This window comes from Simochromis diagramma, unplaced genomic scaffold (genome assembly GCF_900408965.1).
Source record: "Simochromis diagramma unplaced genomic scaffold, fSimDia1.1 OVJJ01000304.1, whole genome shotgun sequence".
Classification (NCBI taxonomy): Eukaryota; Metazoa; Chordata; class Actinopteri; order Cichliformes; family Cichlidae; genus Simochromis; species Simochromis diagramma.
The window spans coordinates 12,199,325-12,217,552 of NW_024387030.1; the positions used below are offsets into that span (position 1 = coordinate 12,199,325).

Consider the following 18,228-nt stretch of genomic DNA (forward strand, 5'->3'; position numbering starts at 1 on the left):
CATACGGTGGGCCCCGTACAATAAAGACAGGGTGAACAGCCCCCTCTCTCCCAGCCTGTCTGCCTGCCTGCCTGCCATCCTGGGGCATGTTGGGTCACCTTGACAACTGGGCCCAGTGAGGGGAGCTGCACCCCACTTCAGGGCAAAGAAGAAGGCAGTATGGGTAATGAGGCGTTGCCATGCAAGTGGAACAGCTTTTGAATAACCCCATCCGCACACAGATACACATACACACTATTCTATTTGTGTTTACAGGAGGAACAACAGCTTGTAGAAGAAACCTCTGCGGAGTTGTTGGTCCAGGAAGAAAGAGATTCATGGGCATCATGGTGGAGGTCAGCTAGTCAGGAGAGAGTTCATGCACAGATAACTTCAATAAAGCATCTAAACGTGATATATGACGTATATGTGATGCATGAAAAAGGATTAGCGGGAGTGCTTTGCTATTATGTAGAAACACCGGCAGGATGTGAACCTATTGTTGTGTCAAAACTCCCTCATCATAATGAAATACTTGTAAAGGTTATAGTGTTTCTCTTCTTTCCAAACTGAAATTTATGTTTTGTGGACTCACTAGATTCAGCTCAGAAAACTGTAAATCCAGGCCAACGTAATGTTTATTTTAAAGGAGGAGGAAACACTGGATTTTCCTACCCAAGCAAACCTAGTTAGAATGATTGTCAGAGGTGAGGTTTAATCATTCTACATCTTGGTCTCATAAATTTGGGGAAGGTACAGTATTCCCTCATGTTGACTCATGTGAACGTTAAACATTCACTAATAGCCTCAAAAACTGTGCAGTGTCCCATGAAGCCAATGGAATCCTGTGAACGGCAGAACAAGACCCAGTGGGACTTTCTGATCACCTCTACACACAGAGACTCACAGTCAGTGTAAGGTACATTTATAATCACCACCACAGATGTACTAATTGTTACTGAATGCAGCGGGCATGCTCTAACGGTATAGCTAGTACATATCTAGTTTCTTTGGCAGGAGAGCCAATGAGACAAAGACAAACTAGTTCATGAAACAGCATGAAGTAACATATTGCTGACCACCAGCTGCATTTGTTTGAATGGAATAAGCCTGCAATCCATATATTAAAGCAACATAATACAAAGTAGTTGGAGTGTATATGCTTCAATCCAAAGTATGAACACTGCATATGGGTCATCAAATGTGTTTTTATTTATTTAATTGTTCTTCATGCTCACATGCTTATAGTCCTTGAGTGGTGAATATATTAACACGAAGCGACTTGTGAACTTTAGTTTCTTATCTCCTTGCAAAAAAGAAAAAAGATTCCACTTCATTATTCAGCCATTCCTTCTGTTTGCAATTGGAAACAACCCTTTCCCAGTATAAATTGCTAAAACTCTTGGAAACCGCGTAGAAATTCCACAAATGCATGCACTATATCGTATTAAGCTGTAAAGCCATATTGTAGAAAAATGGACCGCAGAAGGAGTTCATTTCTTTTACAGGTTTGTAAAGATGATGTATGATAGCAGGATGAGTGTTCTTCTTCCTCTTAATACATTATATATATACACACACACACACATATACATATATTTATTTATTTATTTATTTTACTCCTGTCTGTCCACTCTGAATGCTAGTTAATCTCCTGCAAACTTTGCTACAGATGCTGGCAGATCGGTTTGAAATGATTATGGGAGCCAGACCCGCTGTCCAGCTTTCCAGTAACACTCCTACATGGAGATGGAACCAGAACTTGGGCTGAGGCTGAGACTGGAGCTGGTCTGCCAGGGGATGGATGCCAACAGGCCCAAGAAATTAATACCAGCACTGGGGCCTCACTAAGGTTCAACATTTAGCTCTCGCTGGAGCAGAAAAGACGACATGACCGGCAATGATGTCACCAGAAAAGGTGGCTTGACTGAATGCTAGCTATGGTTCACCTGGAACTAACAGGGGGAATTAGTTCCCATCGATGAGAAACACCCCAAAACAGAAACATGACTTGAATATACGCCTCAATATAAGGAAAAAATTAGATTTACATATAAAACCATGTAATTTCTAAATCATCCCATCGACGAACCATCTATGAAGTCCATCTCTTGGACTTCATTCAAACTAAGAAAACTCTCAGTCTAAGCATTACTTTTCTGTTCAGCAGCAGCATTTCTATGATCCAAAAGAAAGGGAGTGGAAGTGTAGCAACAATGACGAGTGAAACTGAACCACAGCTCCCAAACCAAACCACAGCTTCCTGACTTTTGCTGCACCCATCACATTAGACTTCAGTTGCCAAAAAAAATCTGATTTACTTTGACACAACATATTAATCACCCCCCGAAGGGGAATTACAATATTATTAACCGCTGGAAAAAAAAACCTGATGAGAAAATGAGTTGATAAGATACAGATGCACGTTATTAGGACCATCGCGGATTTGACGCTCTTGGCTTCTGTCTTTCGGTTTGAAGACACAACGGTTTTGACTATACTGTAAAAACAATAAAATCAAATCATAGTCACTTTCTGTCACTGCACATTCGCAGAGAGTTAAGCGTTGCCATCATTTCTGTGCTTTTTAATGAGCTCTGGGGACATTACAGGCAGTTTATAAGCTGCAATCGTGATCCTCTGTGTCTAATCACAGCAACGATGGTTTAAACATCAGGAAATCATTTACATTGCTCTGGCTCAAGGGGAGTTTCAAAGTATCCAAGTAAAATTATGATAACAGAAGACTACTTACACACTCGAGTGTGCACACGGACTGTTTTACAGACCAGAATAGCTTGCGTCTGTAAGATATAACTCAAAATGTGGTGTCTTAATACTTTACAGGGAACTGAATAGATTAATGGATTAAGAAAAGACAACCATTTAATTGCATTTTAAAGCTTCTGCAGTAAAACAGGGTATGTAGCCATTTTAATCTATTGACTTCATCATTCAAAACAAAAGCCTTGTAATTAATTTGTAACTCTATAATTGACTTGTAATGAATTTATAAAACTTTTCATCCCTGTTAAAAAAGAAAAAAAAAACAACTTCAAATGGGAACAAACAATCAATCATCTCAATGTCTGTTGCAATACTAATGAACCGCAACGGATTCCTGTCAAAGAAATGAAGGCCAACATGTTTCAATAAGGACGCTTGTTTCTTCTTCCCATAAATATGTTATCCTCGGTTATGCCAGTGCTGGAAAGCGTCCAACTCAAGCCATGAGACAACATATTTTGTGTGGGCTAGCTAATAATGTTTGCCCCCACTGCTTCTATCTGTCCCTGCCCTAAGAAAAAGAAACAAAAAATACTCTAAGAGTAGGAGGATTTCATGTACGTTAACGGGAAACTTTCATTTTGTAATGGAAGAATGGAGTCATGGTGTAGAGTAAAAATAAAAACTGCAAAAAGAGAGAGCTTAAGCCAGCCTAGTTCACAGTGGGATAAAGAATTTCGCTCACTGACCCTTTTAATGGAAACCGACACTGAACATTCAGCTGGGGGAACAAATACACAAAACAGCAGAGCTGCTATTTTTCTTTTTCCACTCTGTTTTGCTTTTTTTAACCACCTAACACTCCCCGATGGCGCACTGTCCTAAAACTGACCAGCCTTGAAATATGACGAGTTTAATATGTCCTACATCACCGCTGAGCACGATTGAGTTACAAGAGTAACAACTGGTCTTTCCCAGACTGCAGCAGAGCAGCAGAGCCCACAGAGGAGCAGTGTGAACATAACCCCTTGTCAAAAGGGTTCAAAGCCAGGAGGAGACAGAAGTCTGAAGGAATGGAAAAAGTGGAATAAAGGGGGAAAAAAGCTCCTTAAAGGAAGTAGACTTTCAGGTGGGTAGGGATTCAGCATAGCTGCTCTGATGACAGGTAAGGATAAGAAGAGTAGCCGCTCGTCACAATATTGCAGCGCTGGCGGGTGGGTGGGCCACGAGGGGAGGTAAAAATAGAGGAAGGCAGGCGGGGGGGTGTGCAGGAGGCAGGGCAGCCTTACCGGCGCTGTCACCAGCCCCTGCGTGTTTGGATAAGACCCATGGAACATGTGGGGGAATCAGCATGAGGCATCACACCTGGAGGAAAAGACAACTAAATCCAACCCCCAGTGCAGCAGGCCCTGGCTCCACCAAGTCTAGCCAGCATCTGGAATGGATATCTGGAGATGCAGTCGAATTCACAGCCTCTTCCACGTGCGCTTCTCACTCTACCACTGTTTTTCTTTTTTTTTAATGTACAGTGTAGGTTGTGGAGACTCACAGAGGAATTGTGTTTATAAATAAATGCTTTTTCTCGAACTTGGTGTTATCCCATCTGCTTGGCAGTAACGGTATTGTGTTGTCAGTAAACTATAATACACTTTTTTTTTCTTATAATTGCTAGCTTCCCTTCACCCCCAATATGCTTCCACTTGACTCCTCTTGGCTTTAGCAAGTGTACAGATGCCAGCAGTTTTTGGTTACAGTAGCCTCATTCTTCTTTTGCCATCTTTTAGCATGTTTCAAAGGAACAATGTGATCCACTCACAGTCAAAAACAGAACTTTGTATATACCCAAGCATATCTTTTGATGTTTCCGGGGTAACGACGTGCTTTCCTGGACTACAAGTTTAAACTGTTAGTGCCTGACAATAGATGAGAAGCCACCACCGCTGCCCACGACCTGCACGACGCACCACAGTGGCTGTGTTTTATGGATGTTTGTGTGTATGTGTTTGCATATGCTGTTTGTCACGGGCCAACCGTCCATGTTGTGACTGGAAGAATCCCGGGCACAATGTTTGTTTACACGGAACCGCTCACTCACCCAAATAATCAGCCGCTGTGGGCCTTTCTAATCCCTACACAAAGTCAATGGAGCCAGGTTGAGCTGGCGACAGGCGAGATAAGATACTCAAACACAGCCTCTTGATCTACGAGCCGCGGCCTCTCCTTCCCACACCCTCTGTCCCCCCTTTGTTTCCTCTATTGCAATTCCCAACGTGACACGGATTTGAAGCTCACGGGATGCATTCAGAAAGCGGGCCCGCTTGGCTTCACTGTGTCGCCTCCCTCTACCTAGCTGGTCAGCTGAATTTTTCTTTTGGGATTTTTCTTTTTGTTTTCATCCTTTTTGCACGTTCTCGCAGCGCAACGTACAAGTCAAAGCAAGCTGCCGTGGTCTGAAGAAACACCCACTCGCTTGCAAAGGAATGCATATCTGAATTAGTGTATTGTTATGGTTTTGGCTACGTCGGTACTCACTTTGCAACTCCCGGTGTGCGAGTGTGATTCTGCATGCGTGCTCGTGTATACACTGATAGAAGTATGTGGCGAAACATTCATTAACATTCCATTCATGACCTCGGTATTATGTCCACAGTGACAGAGAGCATATATTTGCCTTTCACACCTCTTGCATCGGATGAGGGGAAATGATAGAGCGTTATGTGTGTCAGTGTGTGTGTGTGTGTGAATGAGATAGAGGGACAGAACGAGGGAGAGAGCAGCAGGGGGACGGATAAAACACAGCTCGCTGATACAACATAATCTATCTGGAACCATGTCTCAATATCACAATATTTCACACATTTACGTATCACAAATGTGGCAGTGGCAGCCTTCTCCTCAGATCAGTGGAGTTATTTCTGCCTTGTGTGCTGGATGCTGCAGGGCCGAGATACAGTTTGCAACGGCACAGATGGGAGAGGCTATAGCATCGGTACCACAGTATCACATGCAAAAATGTTTGGTATGTTTTAACACAGATAAAGCTGACATATTCCGAGGCGTTTCGCAGACAATACCCATGAAGGAACAATCTCCCATCTGGCAGTGCAGTCTCTCTAAAATCCTCTCTGTCATGCTCAATGAGAACTGGAGAGACAAAACATTCTCTGTCTGTATATCAGTCCTTATCAAGGCTGTACCTTGGGCCTTGTTGGATATCAGCAAAACATCACCCCGCAGGCGAGGGCCTTTTAAAAAAGGAAAACCCTGCACTTTATGTAGTAGCTCCAGATTTATAAACATCTCTTCACGGTTTGACGCTATACAGAAGCAGTTTATGTATTCGTCCCGAGGGTATAAGTATGGGATTGGATAGCAGCATAGTGGACAAACTTCTTAGCTCTGGAACCACATGTACAATTTCCTGGTTAGGATCAAATCGATCAGCTTTACACTGTGTCCTCTTCCCTTCCCACGCCTCAGTAAAGAAGGATTACTTTCTGAGGCTGGGTTACCCGCCACCCTTAGGAGAGGAATGCCAATGAAGTCACTGCTGTACTGCTTCTCTCCACATGATGGTGCAGAGGACAACTCTCCCCCCCTGACGGCATGAAAGCTCACATTCATCTTTAGGTCGTTACATATGTAGATCCGTGCACACAGACGCACGTGCTGAAACGCGGACGATGTATTGAGAGAGATTATTTTGAACTACATCAACAAACAATCCGCCCGCCATCTGAAATACTTATTTTCATGTATATAAATTGAATTCATTACGTTTGCGCTGTTTGCACTGAAGAGATGCGAATTTGTGTAATGGCTTAAGTTGAGTGGGCATTTTTAATTAGTTTTTTTTTTTTTTCATTTAAAGCTGCGTCCTCTTTCATCTCCTGCTGTATGAGGTTACTGTCTTTTAGTCAGGGAACAAAGAGCCGTACCACTCAATATGACACACAATCTGTGTCTTTGCATGCGTGCGTCTGTGTCCTTCCTGTCTCAGTGTTGTCACACCTGTACCCTCTGTCATGATGTTATCAGACCCTAAACACCTGCTCCACAGTCTAAGGTCACCAGCTACATAAAGTAAAAACTGCCTCCCTGGCACAGTGAGACGGGCATCTGAAAATACATTCTTTTGTGTGTAAATAAAAAGAGGCGTGCTTCTGTTCTATAGTTATTTATATGCAGCTCGTGTCACCCAGCACATCAGTCACAGGTGTCATATAATCCAGAGGATGACCTTAATAGTGGGAGACGGGGATGAAGAGAAGCAGAGTAAGGACACATGCAGGGACACATTCTTCTGATGTACACAGACTTTACGCTCTACAGTACCTGCTTTGCTTTTAGGAAAGCGCTATACAATATAAATTTCTCACTATGTGTTTAGATATTAAGTTCCCATCTTTAGCAACGTAACTAGTAAAGCAAAGTAAAAAGGTACTTTGATCTCACAGTTTTTAAGTAGATATATGATTATTTTGAGCTCCACGGTTTTAAAATATTATTAGTATTGGATGCTATTCTCTTCACAATTAAAAAAAACAAACAACTTTAATTCTACTAAGCATTCCACCATCATCCCTGTGCCCAAGAACAGCAAACCCTCATCCCTGAACGATTACCGGCCAGTTGCACTGACCTCGGTAGTAATGAAGGTGTTTGAGAGGCTGCTGAAGAACATCATCTCCTCCTCCATCCCAGACACCACAGATCCGCTGCAGTTCGCCTACAGATCCAACAGATCCACAGAGGATGCCATCGCCCACGTCCTACACACCACTCTCAGCCATGTGGACAAGAAACAGGGTAACTATGTGCGAATGCTGTTTGTTGATTACAGTTCAGCGTTTAACACAATAGTGCCCTGCAGACTGTTCACAAAGCTGAGGGATCTGGGACTTAACAGCCGTCTGTGTGCATGGGTGTTGGACTTCCTCACTGGCAGAACTCAGGTGGTGAGGGTGGACAGGTGCTTCTCCAACAGCATCACCATCAACACAGGAGCACCTCAGGGATGTGTCCTCTCGCCACTGCTCTACTCCCTCTACACTTCAGACTGTGTGGCCACCCATGGCTCCAACACCATTGTGAAGTTTGCTGACGACACAGTGGTGTTGGGTGCCATCTCCAACAACGATGAGGCGGCCTACATGGATGAAGTGAAGAATCTGGCATCGTGGTGCCAGGACAACCACCTCCAGCTGAACGTCAGCAAGACCAAGGAGCTGGTGGTGGACTTCAGAAGGGGTCAGCACAGAGACTACAAGCCCATTATCATCAATGGAGCTCCAGTGGAGAGGGTGCAGTCCTTCAAGTATCTTGGTGTCCACATCTCCTCAGACCTGACATGGGCTGCCCACATTCAGGTCCAGACCAAAAAGGCTAGGCAGCGCCTGTATCACCTACGACAACTGAGGAAGTTCAGGGTCTCTCCAAAGATCCTCAGGATTTTCTATACAGGCGCTGTGGAGAGCATCCTCACACAGAACATGACATCGTGGTTTGGGAACAGCTGTGTGAAGGACCAAAAAGCTCTCCAGAGAGTGATCCGTACAGCAGAACGCTGCTGCAGGATTGCTCTCCCCCCGCTTCAGGACACCTACACCAGGAGATGCCAGACTAGAGCAGCGCAGATACTGAAGGACCCGTCCCATCCTGGCAACAAACTGTTCCAACTTCTGCAATCTGGTAGAAGGTTCCGCATCTTCCGGGCAAGGACAGAGAGACTCAAGAGGAGCTTCTATCCCCAAGCCATCCGTGCCCTAAACACACACACCCGCCCTCTCACATCATCTATAATTGACTGAGTCAGGACTCTTCCAGACACTAAACCAAGGCACAATGTACATTTCAATTCCTTTAATTTTAAATATGTTTATATTGTCTATCCTGTAAAATAGTCAGATGTCTATTCATATTAATGTACAGAATTCACCTGCTTGCTGCTACTACTGCACATTCACCCAATGTATATACTACATATATATATATACACATATATATATATATATATACACACACACATATATATATATACACACACACATATATATATATACACACACACACATATATATATATATATATATATATACACACACACATATATATATATATATATATATATATATATATATATATATATATATATATATATATATATAAATGTTTTTCCTCTATACCCCCCCCCCCCCCCCCCAATTTTTTTTTTGCACATGTCGAGGAGCGTGTCAGGGTACATTTCACTGTGTGTTATACTTGTATAACTATGCATGTGACAAATAAAGAACCTTGAACCTTGAACCTTGACACAGCACAATTGCTTATAATCTTTTTACACATAGAAAAACAGCTTGCAAAAGTTAGTGGAAACGTGAGGATCTGCTTAGCTACATTTAGCATTAGCGTTAGCAGGAATTGTAGCTTCTTTTTTAAAGCAGCAAATTGAGAAAGATTTTAATTTCTGAAGTGCGGAGTCACTGCAGTTACACAAATACAAAAGAGAGTCGGATACCTGGTATTGTTGCATGCTTACATTGGGTGTTGTTATTATCATTTTCTTCACATTACTACGCATTGCTCCATTTTATTCTCATTAATTTGAAGGTCAGAAAAAATAAAATACATGAAAAACAATTTACTTTTTACCTTCTCCTGAAAACTGTTTGGTAAATTCTGAGGTATTTTTATGTATTTCCAAGGTAGTCTGGATATGGTGTGTAAATATCAACCTCACAAGTTAAACAAGTGTGAATTGTTTAAAGCAGTTTCACCAGCACTGCTAATAAGTGCATGACTTAGAAATTTTGCGTTTTGCTTCTATATGGCACCACAGTGGACTTTATCAAACAATCATGATGTCACTGAAGGGCACACTTTCGTTTTTTTTATATAATGCGCCCCATTTTCAGAGGCTGAAAAGTAACTGGACAATTGAATCCCTTTCATGGCGAGATGAGGTCCATTCTTTTGCTATTTTAATATGATTCGCATCCCCCAATGAAAAAGACCTAACTATTTTTCAAGAATGGACATGTCTAAGTGCCAGAGCCACGTATCAGCCTGATGACTTGCAGTACAGTAAAAGGGAGCTACTTCAACTACGTCCAAAAGTTCCTTGCAAAATACTCAGGAAAACTGTTCCAGGTAAATCTGGAAACAATCTGGCTTCAAAGGAGGAGATGCAAACAGATAGTGATGTGTGACCAAAATGTAAAAAAATGACTCCATTGATTGTCGCTGGAGCACTTGCTAGCTGCGCTCACTAGCTGCACTTGCTAGCTGCACTCCATATTACAGAAAGCGCAAAGGGTGAATGGAAATGAATGATGCAGTCACACAGTGAAAAGGCAAAACTTAAAAGAGCAGGTTAAAAAGCTCAACCCAAGATAGAACAGGTAGAAATGTTGTGCTGGTTTCTCACCTTTCTCACTCACTATGTCTTAATAGACCTCTCTGCATTAAATTATGCTTGTTATCAATCTCTGGTTCTCTTCCACAGCATGTCTTTTGTCCCGTGTTTCTTCTCTCACTTCAAATGGTCGCGGCAGATGGCCCCGCCCCTCCCTGAGCCTGGTTCTGCTGCAGGTTTCTTCCTGTTAAAAGGCAGTTTTTCCTTCCCACAGTCGCCAAAGTGCTTGCTCATAGGGGGTCATATGATTGTTAGCTTTTAACTCTGTATCTGTTATTGTAGGGTCAACCTTACAATATAAAGCGCCTTGAGGCGACTTTGTTGTGAATTGGCGCTATATAAATAAAATTGAATTGAATGTTACATGGTTATGTCATTTTAGTTATTGTTAAACTAAGCAATTATTTGACACTTTTTAAATTCCCAGGAAAAACACTACCTCGGCTACTTTTGACCTTACATTTCACTTGCACTGTATCACTGGATATACCAAAAGTTAATTCTGTTGCTACGTCCAAATGAACAGAATCAACTTTTGGGGATTTCCTTACCTGGATAATTGAGCATGCATCAAGACATCACTGGATATACTGCTATGTTACTACTATTACATTACAATCCTGCTGTTAGCACCTTTTTTCAGTAGTTTAACACTTACAATTAGGTAGTGTGTCTTCAATGACAATAACTACTTGGAAAAGAATGGAAGGTGCTCTTTATTTACTTGTGCTTACAACTGCTGCTGCCTGCAAGCATCAATAGCACAATGTTCAGTAGTTGCTTAAATTCTCATTGTACATGTTGTTGAAATATTGTGGACTATACTGAAACTAAAGGTCTTAGCAAGTTCCCAGAAAATACTTACCATTCAGCTTTTACACAAATACTTAAACTTAAAAGAAATTAACAGTACATTAGAACATGTAAAACCGGATTTAGGCAGCAACATTCATTATGAGGTACTTTGTGTTTAATTTTTCAAAGAAAACCAGGTTTGCTGTCCTCATAATTGGAATTTTCTATTTTGAAGAGCGGTCCTGTCCAACTAAAGACAGGCTTATATCCAGTTTATCTGAGTCACTTTCTGCATTTTTTATATTCCAAGCCGCCTACTTTTGATCAGAACTGTCCTTCATTATGTTCTAGTTTGTTTCATTTCAGACATGGCGAGTGATAGCAAGACTCCACAGTGTAAAGCTGTGCACACTCTTCAAGTCACTATTATAGACTTAAGTTCACATTGAAACTCTCACTGAATGTGAAAAATGAAAGCTTACTTTGGAATAAAAACTTTAATTTCATGTAACACTTAAAATAGTTTTACTTTTACAAACAAACAATAGAACAGTGTCACTGACTGTTTTTCAACAAGCATTTTGCCATAAGCTGTATTTACTTTTCATTAAATTAATTGGTTATTAATAAACTAGGCAGGACACAGAATAATATCCTCCAGGTTGTAAAGCAAACTGTATTAAAAAAAATAGTGTGAAACAGGTTCTTAACAAGGCTGCAGGACATCACCGCAATGGCTGGATTACTGTGTGTAGATAGTGTGGGAAAAAAAAATTGCATTACACTGCTGTGCCTGTTGGTGCTTTTGCTCAGAAATACTTCCATTTCCAATCCTTAATGACAAACAAGAAAGCTTTTCTGATTGAAAACAATTCCAGCACTTCAAGCCATAACAAAAATCATGACAAGAGCATTTTCACCAAAAGGAAGACATTTCACGCACTGGGAGCCTTTTGTGATATTTTCTCTCCCTCCCTCTTACCCTTCTTCTCTCTCTCTGTCTCTTTCCTTTGTGTGCGTAAATCATCTCTTCCCTGCGGCCTGTCTGTGATCATGTTGATGGGAAACAAAGAAATCATCTTGAATGGCACATTAATTTCCTCCCTTCTCCCCCTGCCCTCTGCCTAATGAAATCCCCTCTGCCACGGGGCCTGAGGAGCCACACTGGCAAGCCGTCACCAGCCAGTAAATATGTTTACCTTGGAGCACTACGCTAATGGACTGTTTACTAGGGGGAGGAAGCAAGGGGTGTTACAGCGACCATGCACGCTGGGTGTGGGGTTGTGTGTTCCTCAGACCAAATGACAGCTCTTTTGCTTCCCCCATCTCCTAAAACTAACAAACCTAATCTAGAGTGTCACCAACAAGGTGTTCAGATGGAAAGCCAAAATGCATCATCTTTAGCTAGCGTAACCACACTTTTTAACATCTAGTGCTTTGTGAGTCTCCGTGTGTGATAGCTGCTCTGTTCCTTGATTCTGGATTAAGAATATAGAGAAAATGCATCACAGACATGTCTCTTGATCTTTCTGCAAATTAGAATTATTGTATACATGAAATTGCTGCTTAAAGGATTCTCCAAAACAATTGTCTTGAGGAAGCTCAACGACATAACCGAGAGACACGACCAGCTGTGATCTTGTGTCTGTAATCTCTGTTGAACTGATGCTGAATTACATGAATGTCACTAGCCAACCTTGTTCTTGCAACTTTCACAGAACGTAACCCTGTGTGCTGATTTAGACTCGAAGTAGACATGTCCTGATGGTATCAGAGTGCCTTGAGGATACTACTGTTGTGATTTGGCGCTACAGAAATAAAACTGAATTGAACTCAATCAGATTATCAGAATGGGCATGTGTGTTTTTAAGAGGCTCTGATAATAAAATTCCAATATACTAGAGTGAAACCTGTTGTAAACTGACCTTCAGACAATGTCCCAAACTGACCTGAGGTTATATGTTTAATTGTCTTGTATGTGGTCACTCTTTGGCTTTGGTGGCAAATAGACTGCAACTTAAGGAAACACCAGCATATAGAAAAATGCTGCAAAAGCACACAAAACACAATTAAAGTTCAATAAAACACAAAAGAAGTTGGAAAAAAAAATCTCCAATATGTAACACAAGTGTTTCTGGGGACACAATAATATGACGGACTAGCTGCAGAAATGACAGAAACCAAGACATGTGAAGGATTGTACTGAGACACGCTTAAAGGATGGAGATTATCCATCAGTGTTGTGAGGGATAGAAAGATGCAGGTAATGGGAGTTTTAATCGCACGATTCAAAAAATACTCTAGATACATGTTTGCTATTAGCTCTTTACTGTTAGCTTGTCATTTCCGCAGCTGGCCCGTCATATTATTGTCTCCCCAGAAACACTTCTGCTTTTTTATGTGGTTTTTTTTTTTTTATTATTTCCAATGTGCTTTGTGTGCTTTTGCAGTGTCTTTCTATTTTCTGGTGTTTTCTTAAATTGCGATACATTTGACCTTTAAGGGCCACCGTATTGGCTTTATGGACTCATGCATGAGAAGTTAATAAGTTAATGAAGAGTTGGCCCAAGAAAGATGTGATTCCTCAGTAACTTTTTTTTACTGCAAACCACAGCCACAGTACAAAGTATTTTTTTTCCACTCAGAATCAGTTGAAATAAACCAGCAGTATTAAAGAGAAATTCATTTACATACATATAAATTAAAGGTGTGTCTTTTAAATTCATGAAATGATTTAGAACATATAAGACATGCTCTGTGTCATTTCAAAAGTGTTGTCATGTGTTGTGTTGGTCACAAACTGTCATCCAAGCATCCACACACCCTGCAGCAAACATGGAGGGCTCTTTAACCGTCAGCAGACAACTCCTGATAGACTGAGTTATGTGAAACTTGCCTTGTCTCATGTGACAAAGCCACAGAGATCCTAAAGAGACAGTGAGGTGTTAGGCTCATCATTACAGTCCTGTCCATATACAGTTGGCAATCTGGCCGTGTAATTCTGAATCCTCTGACATTGTGATGGGAATAGTGGATTCCTTATTGGCAGTAAAAGACTCCCTAAATTATAACAGAATGCATTTTTAGGATTTTTGCTTTTCTACGTCCAATACGGATTTATTTAAACCTCAAATTTGTATTTAAGGTAGTGCCGTGACTACAGCAGTGAACCCTCAGAAATACAATCTACTCAGATATATTGACAGTATTCATCCTTACACAACCTACACTCAGAGTGCACAGTACACTTAATCTGCTGGATAAATTGGCCCCCAAGCTCAGAGACAGTTTACAGGTGCAGTTGGAACTTAATATTACCTCATGAGCCCGTTTACATAAATGTGCAGCGGCGTCATGTCATTTTATACATGTCAGTTAATGCGAATGCAGACTTTTTTCGTGTTTTTCTTTTTACGTAAATTAATGTTCTGAGGGCAACTGCAGCAGTTGTCTGCAAAGGCGCCACCCGTCTCATCTACGGGTGTCTGGCGACTGGCAGCACTATCAGCCACTGTGTGCCTACATGTCCCCGTATCCACACATACACACACCAACGCTATCGCACAGAGAGGGCCCTGCAGCTGGTGACAGGCTGCTCCTCTCAGTCTGCTGCCAGCCTGTTCAACACACAGCTCTCTATCCAACTCTTATCTCTATTGATTTCCTCCCCTGCCTCCAAACTTAGATATGCACTCTTTAAAAAACAGGCCAACTGCAGAGTTTGGGGCCTAAGAACGCAGGACATCTTACTCCTTGGGTGGTCAGACCAAAGCGTTGACGCCATCGCTTTTAGCTATTCTAATGTTGTTTTGTAGTTTGCTCCAAAGCACTGGTGATATCTGCACCATCGGCAGGAGAGGAATAAAGGCTGGATACTGCCCGTGACTTCTATGCTAAAAGTATGAATCAAAGGAGCTGCTAAATATGCAGTCGGGGAGTTTCCAGTGATGTATGTGTTGGATTTATGTTATGTCCATATATTGACACGGTCATGAATTTCCATGTCAAATGTCGCAGCAGGATATCGCTGAAGGCTGTGATTTCTATCCTGCTTAGATAGGAGATTCAGTGTCCCCATTCACCTCTGCAACATGGTCTTACTCCTGCACCGTCCTCCAAGGTCTCCGTTTCCTCCTCATCCTTGTCTTTCTTTCATTCATTCCCTCCTCTTTCCCACTCCACTTTTTCTCCTGCCCCTCCCCCCAATACGCTCCACTCTACCACCAGCCCCCTCCCCAATCGTTCCATCCCCACAGATACACCCTTTATGCCGGCAGACTTCATCGATTGATTTCCCCTCACTGTGACACATTTGGTGCAGCCGCATGTGGCCTATTAATTATATCCACAGCAGACTCTCGTCACGCTCCCCTTTTCCCAACAATACAACATCCCCCTGCTCACACGCAGCGCGAGCAACCAGAGATCTACTAGACAGCGTCCCTGACCCTGCAGATCATTGTTTAACCACTGGATTTAAGCAGGAATCAGACAGAGATGGGAGAGGACTTAAATCTGCAGCATTTGAGTGAAGGCAAACAGACAGTGGCAGTTGAGGCGAAGTTGGGCCCATGTTGCGTGTAATCTGGCTAACATCTGTTAGCCATCGTATGTGTATGTGTGTGTACGTGTGTGTGTGGCTCCATTTAAAGTCCAGGATGGACTAAGAGCCCGAGGAGGCTCCCTGCATCCCCGCTTGCGGGCTTTTAGCAGCATCGCTCCAAATGTTTCCCACTGCACAGACAGACAGAAGGACAGTGAAAAAATAAGAGGGAAGAGAGAAGATGACACAGACTCAACTAAACACAGAAACACTTAGCGTATCAGACAGCTTTTTTCCACCATTGTGCTTGTTTGTGCTTTTGCCCACTTGTGTGTGCTTCTGTGTGTGCATCTGGCAAACAATACAGTAAGCCTTCGCTGCAGGCCTCTTACAGCCTCAAAGTCCCGGGTTTTTATATTTAGCTCGTAATCACTATAATTTCCAAATTAGATACAGGCTGGCCAAGTACACATTCCTTCTGTACAATAGCCCTAAATGGTTGTTCTATCATCTCTGGAGAAAATCTCAGAAGAGAGACATTTTAAATATTAGAGTGATATTCAAAGACAATCCACAGTAATGAAAACAAGTGGAGCGCACTAAACAGCTGCTGTTGAGGATATTGTGCACGGGGAGGGGAGGGAGACGGAGATTAAGAGCAGATTACAGAGCCTTTCCCTCAAGCATCTCCATAGTCCAGATTGACAATGTGGTTGGATTGGGAGATCAACCTGGAGATTTTCATATGAAAAGATGTTTTCCATCAGAGATTAACGGCTGTTATTATTTATTAACTTTTTTTCCCCCGCTCTGTTCTCAAAGTCTAGTTAGCCTGCTGTAAGAAGAATACAGAGCATGTTAAGTAAGAGGAAGGGGAGGGGACAGAGGATGGAGGAGGACGTCGTATTTGAGTGGCATTTCTTGGCATCGCTGCAAAATACTTAGGATCGTGCTTTACATCTTACCATAAACAAAGGCTGGGGCTCGTGTATTATTTATTGGCAATAATACTGAAGGGTGCCTACTTGGGACAAATATGTGAATCATGATCATCTGGAGTTTACATTTGCTCATACTGTATCTGCTGGTTTGTTTGTGCTCACTCACTCATTAAGATGCTTATTTGTTTGCTGTCCATGCAATTACACACAGGAGGATACGAATGCAAACATGTCATTGCAGTTTTTGGTTGTTTCTGCTTGATTTTCTCCTAAAGCAAATAATCTGTGTCTGCATGTTGTAATCTGTTAGAATTATATTGTTAGTTTCTCATAAAAATAGGGAGAAAAAACAATTTATTGAGATACGTATACAGTCTATTTTCTTATTTCACATATTTAGAAATATGCCAAACAGACCAATGGTTGTTAATAGTATTAACATGATATAATCTAAATTTACCACCATAGCATTTAGAGCATCAGATAAATATATTTTTAAGGGTCTTTGTGTTTTACATTGCTCTATAATTACAGAAAACCAAACAGCAGCACACAGTAGCATTAACAGGGGCACTCCTCAATGTCATGAAGAGACAATACCGAAATAAGAAAATGAAAAATAAGGTCTCAGATCCCCCCCGGCTATTGATTTTACCCGATGTTGGTACAAATGTGTGTGTTCCATTTATAAATGTGTTGCATCTGTGCATACATGTGTGAAAGTGCACATGCCTGTGTGTGTATGGAGGCTTGTACATTAGTGGTGTGTCTTCACAAATGATCCCATGCCAAAGAGGAAAAATCCCACAGGGTAAATCAATAGATAGTGCCGGATAATGGAGGCCTGCTCAGACAGCTGTGTTCTGCCTTTCTGTGTAACTGACTGGCTGGCTAACAGGCTGGCTGAGGGACTTCAGTTAGCCCACGTAGCATCCCACACCTGCCAAGGCATAGCTTGCTATGTACTGGTCAATGGACTACACCCACTCAGAGCTCGGTTCACGAAATAATCACAATTGCAGACATACAACGGGGCATGCACATTTGCATGAGCAGAAAGGACAGACGCAATAACAAACACTAAAATGTTAAGAAATGCAAAAATTATTTTAAAACAAATCTATATACATTTAGATATAATTACATTTCACATGCACTCCCCCTCTCTTACTGGACTTTGTAATCAATGATAATAAAATTAAACCCCTTATCTCATTTTCTTAAGTGCCCCCCCCCCCCCCCACCCCCCGCCCAACTTAGCTGAACAGCCAATAAGCAAATACCCCAGCCCTGATGAAAATGAACAGATTACAGTCGTGCATCAAAACACAAACACACTTTGTAGAGCCATTAAAAGTATTATTTACAAAAGATCATCTGACTGAAGCTTCCAATTAAATATCTGCTGAGAGCGTCAAGGCATAAATGATGACATACCGCTGGTGCGGTGGAAGATTTTCATGTAAGATTAAAGCTTAAAAAATTTCTTGTGTTTCAGATGAATTTTTACGTCCACAACTTTGCTTTCTTTTCCATTACCGAACAGAGTCGCTCGCTCGACTTTTCTGGAGGTTTCAAAGAGGTTTCTGATAAGAATCTGATAGAAATGCAGAAAAAATATTTGTTAATTAAAGAGCAATACAGAAAAGACAGGGTTTATACAATGCATGTACACACACGCACGCACACGTACAGTGTAAGCGCACACAAAGAGTAACGGAGCTTCTGCAGGCTTGATGTGCTGTGGCTAATGAGAAAGGACAGTGGCGCACAGTTACCATGTCTCTTCCTCTCCAGAAAAATCAGTTCATCGTTTCACATCATTATTT

The 18,228-nt window shown here is 41.7% G+C and overlaps 1 long non-coding RNA gene across 1 annotated transcript in view; it reads right to left on the reverse strand.

Annotated features, from left to right (window-relative positions):
* LOC120740029 overlaps window positions 1-18,228 on the reverse strand; it is a 74,891-nt gene that overhangs the window by 26,164 nt on the left and 30,499 nt on the right. The gene's annotated exons all lie outside the window — the stretch shown is intronic.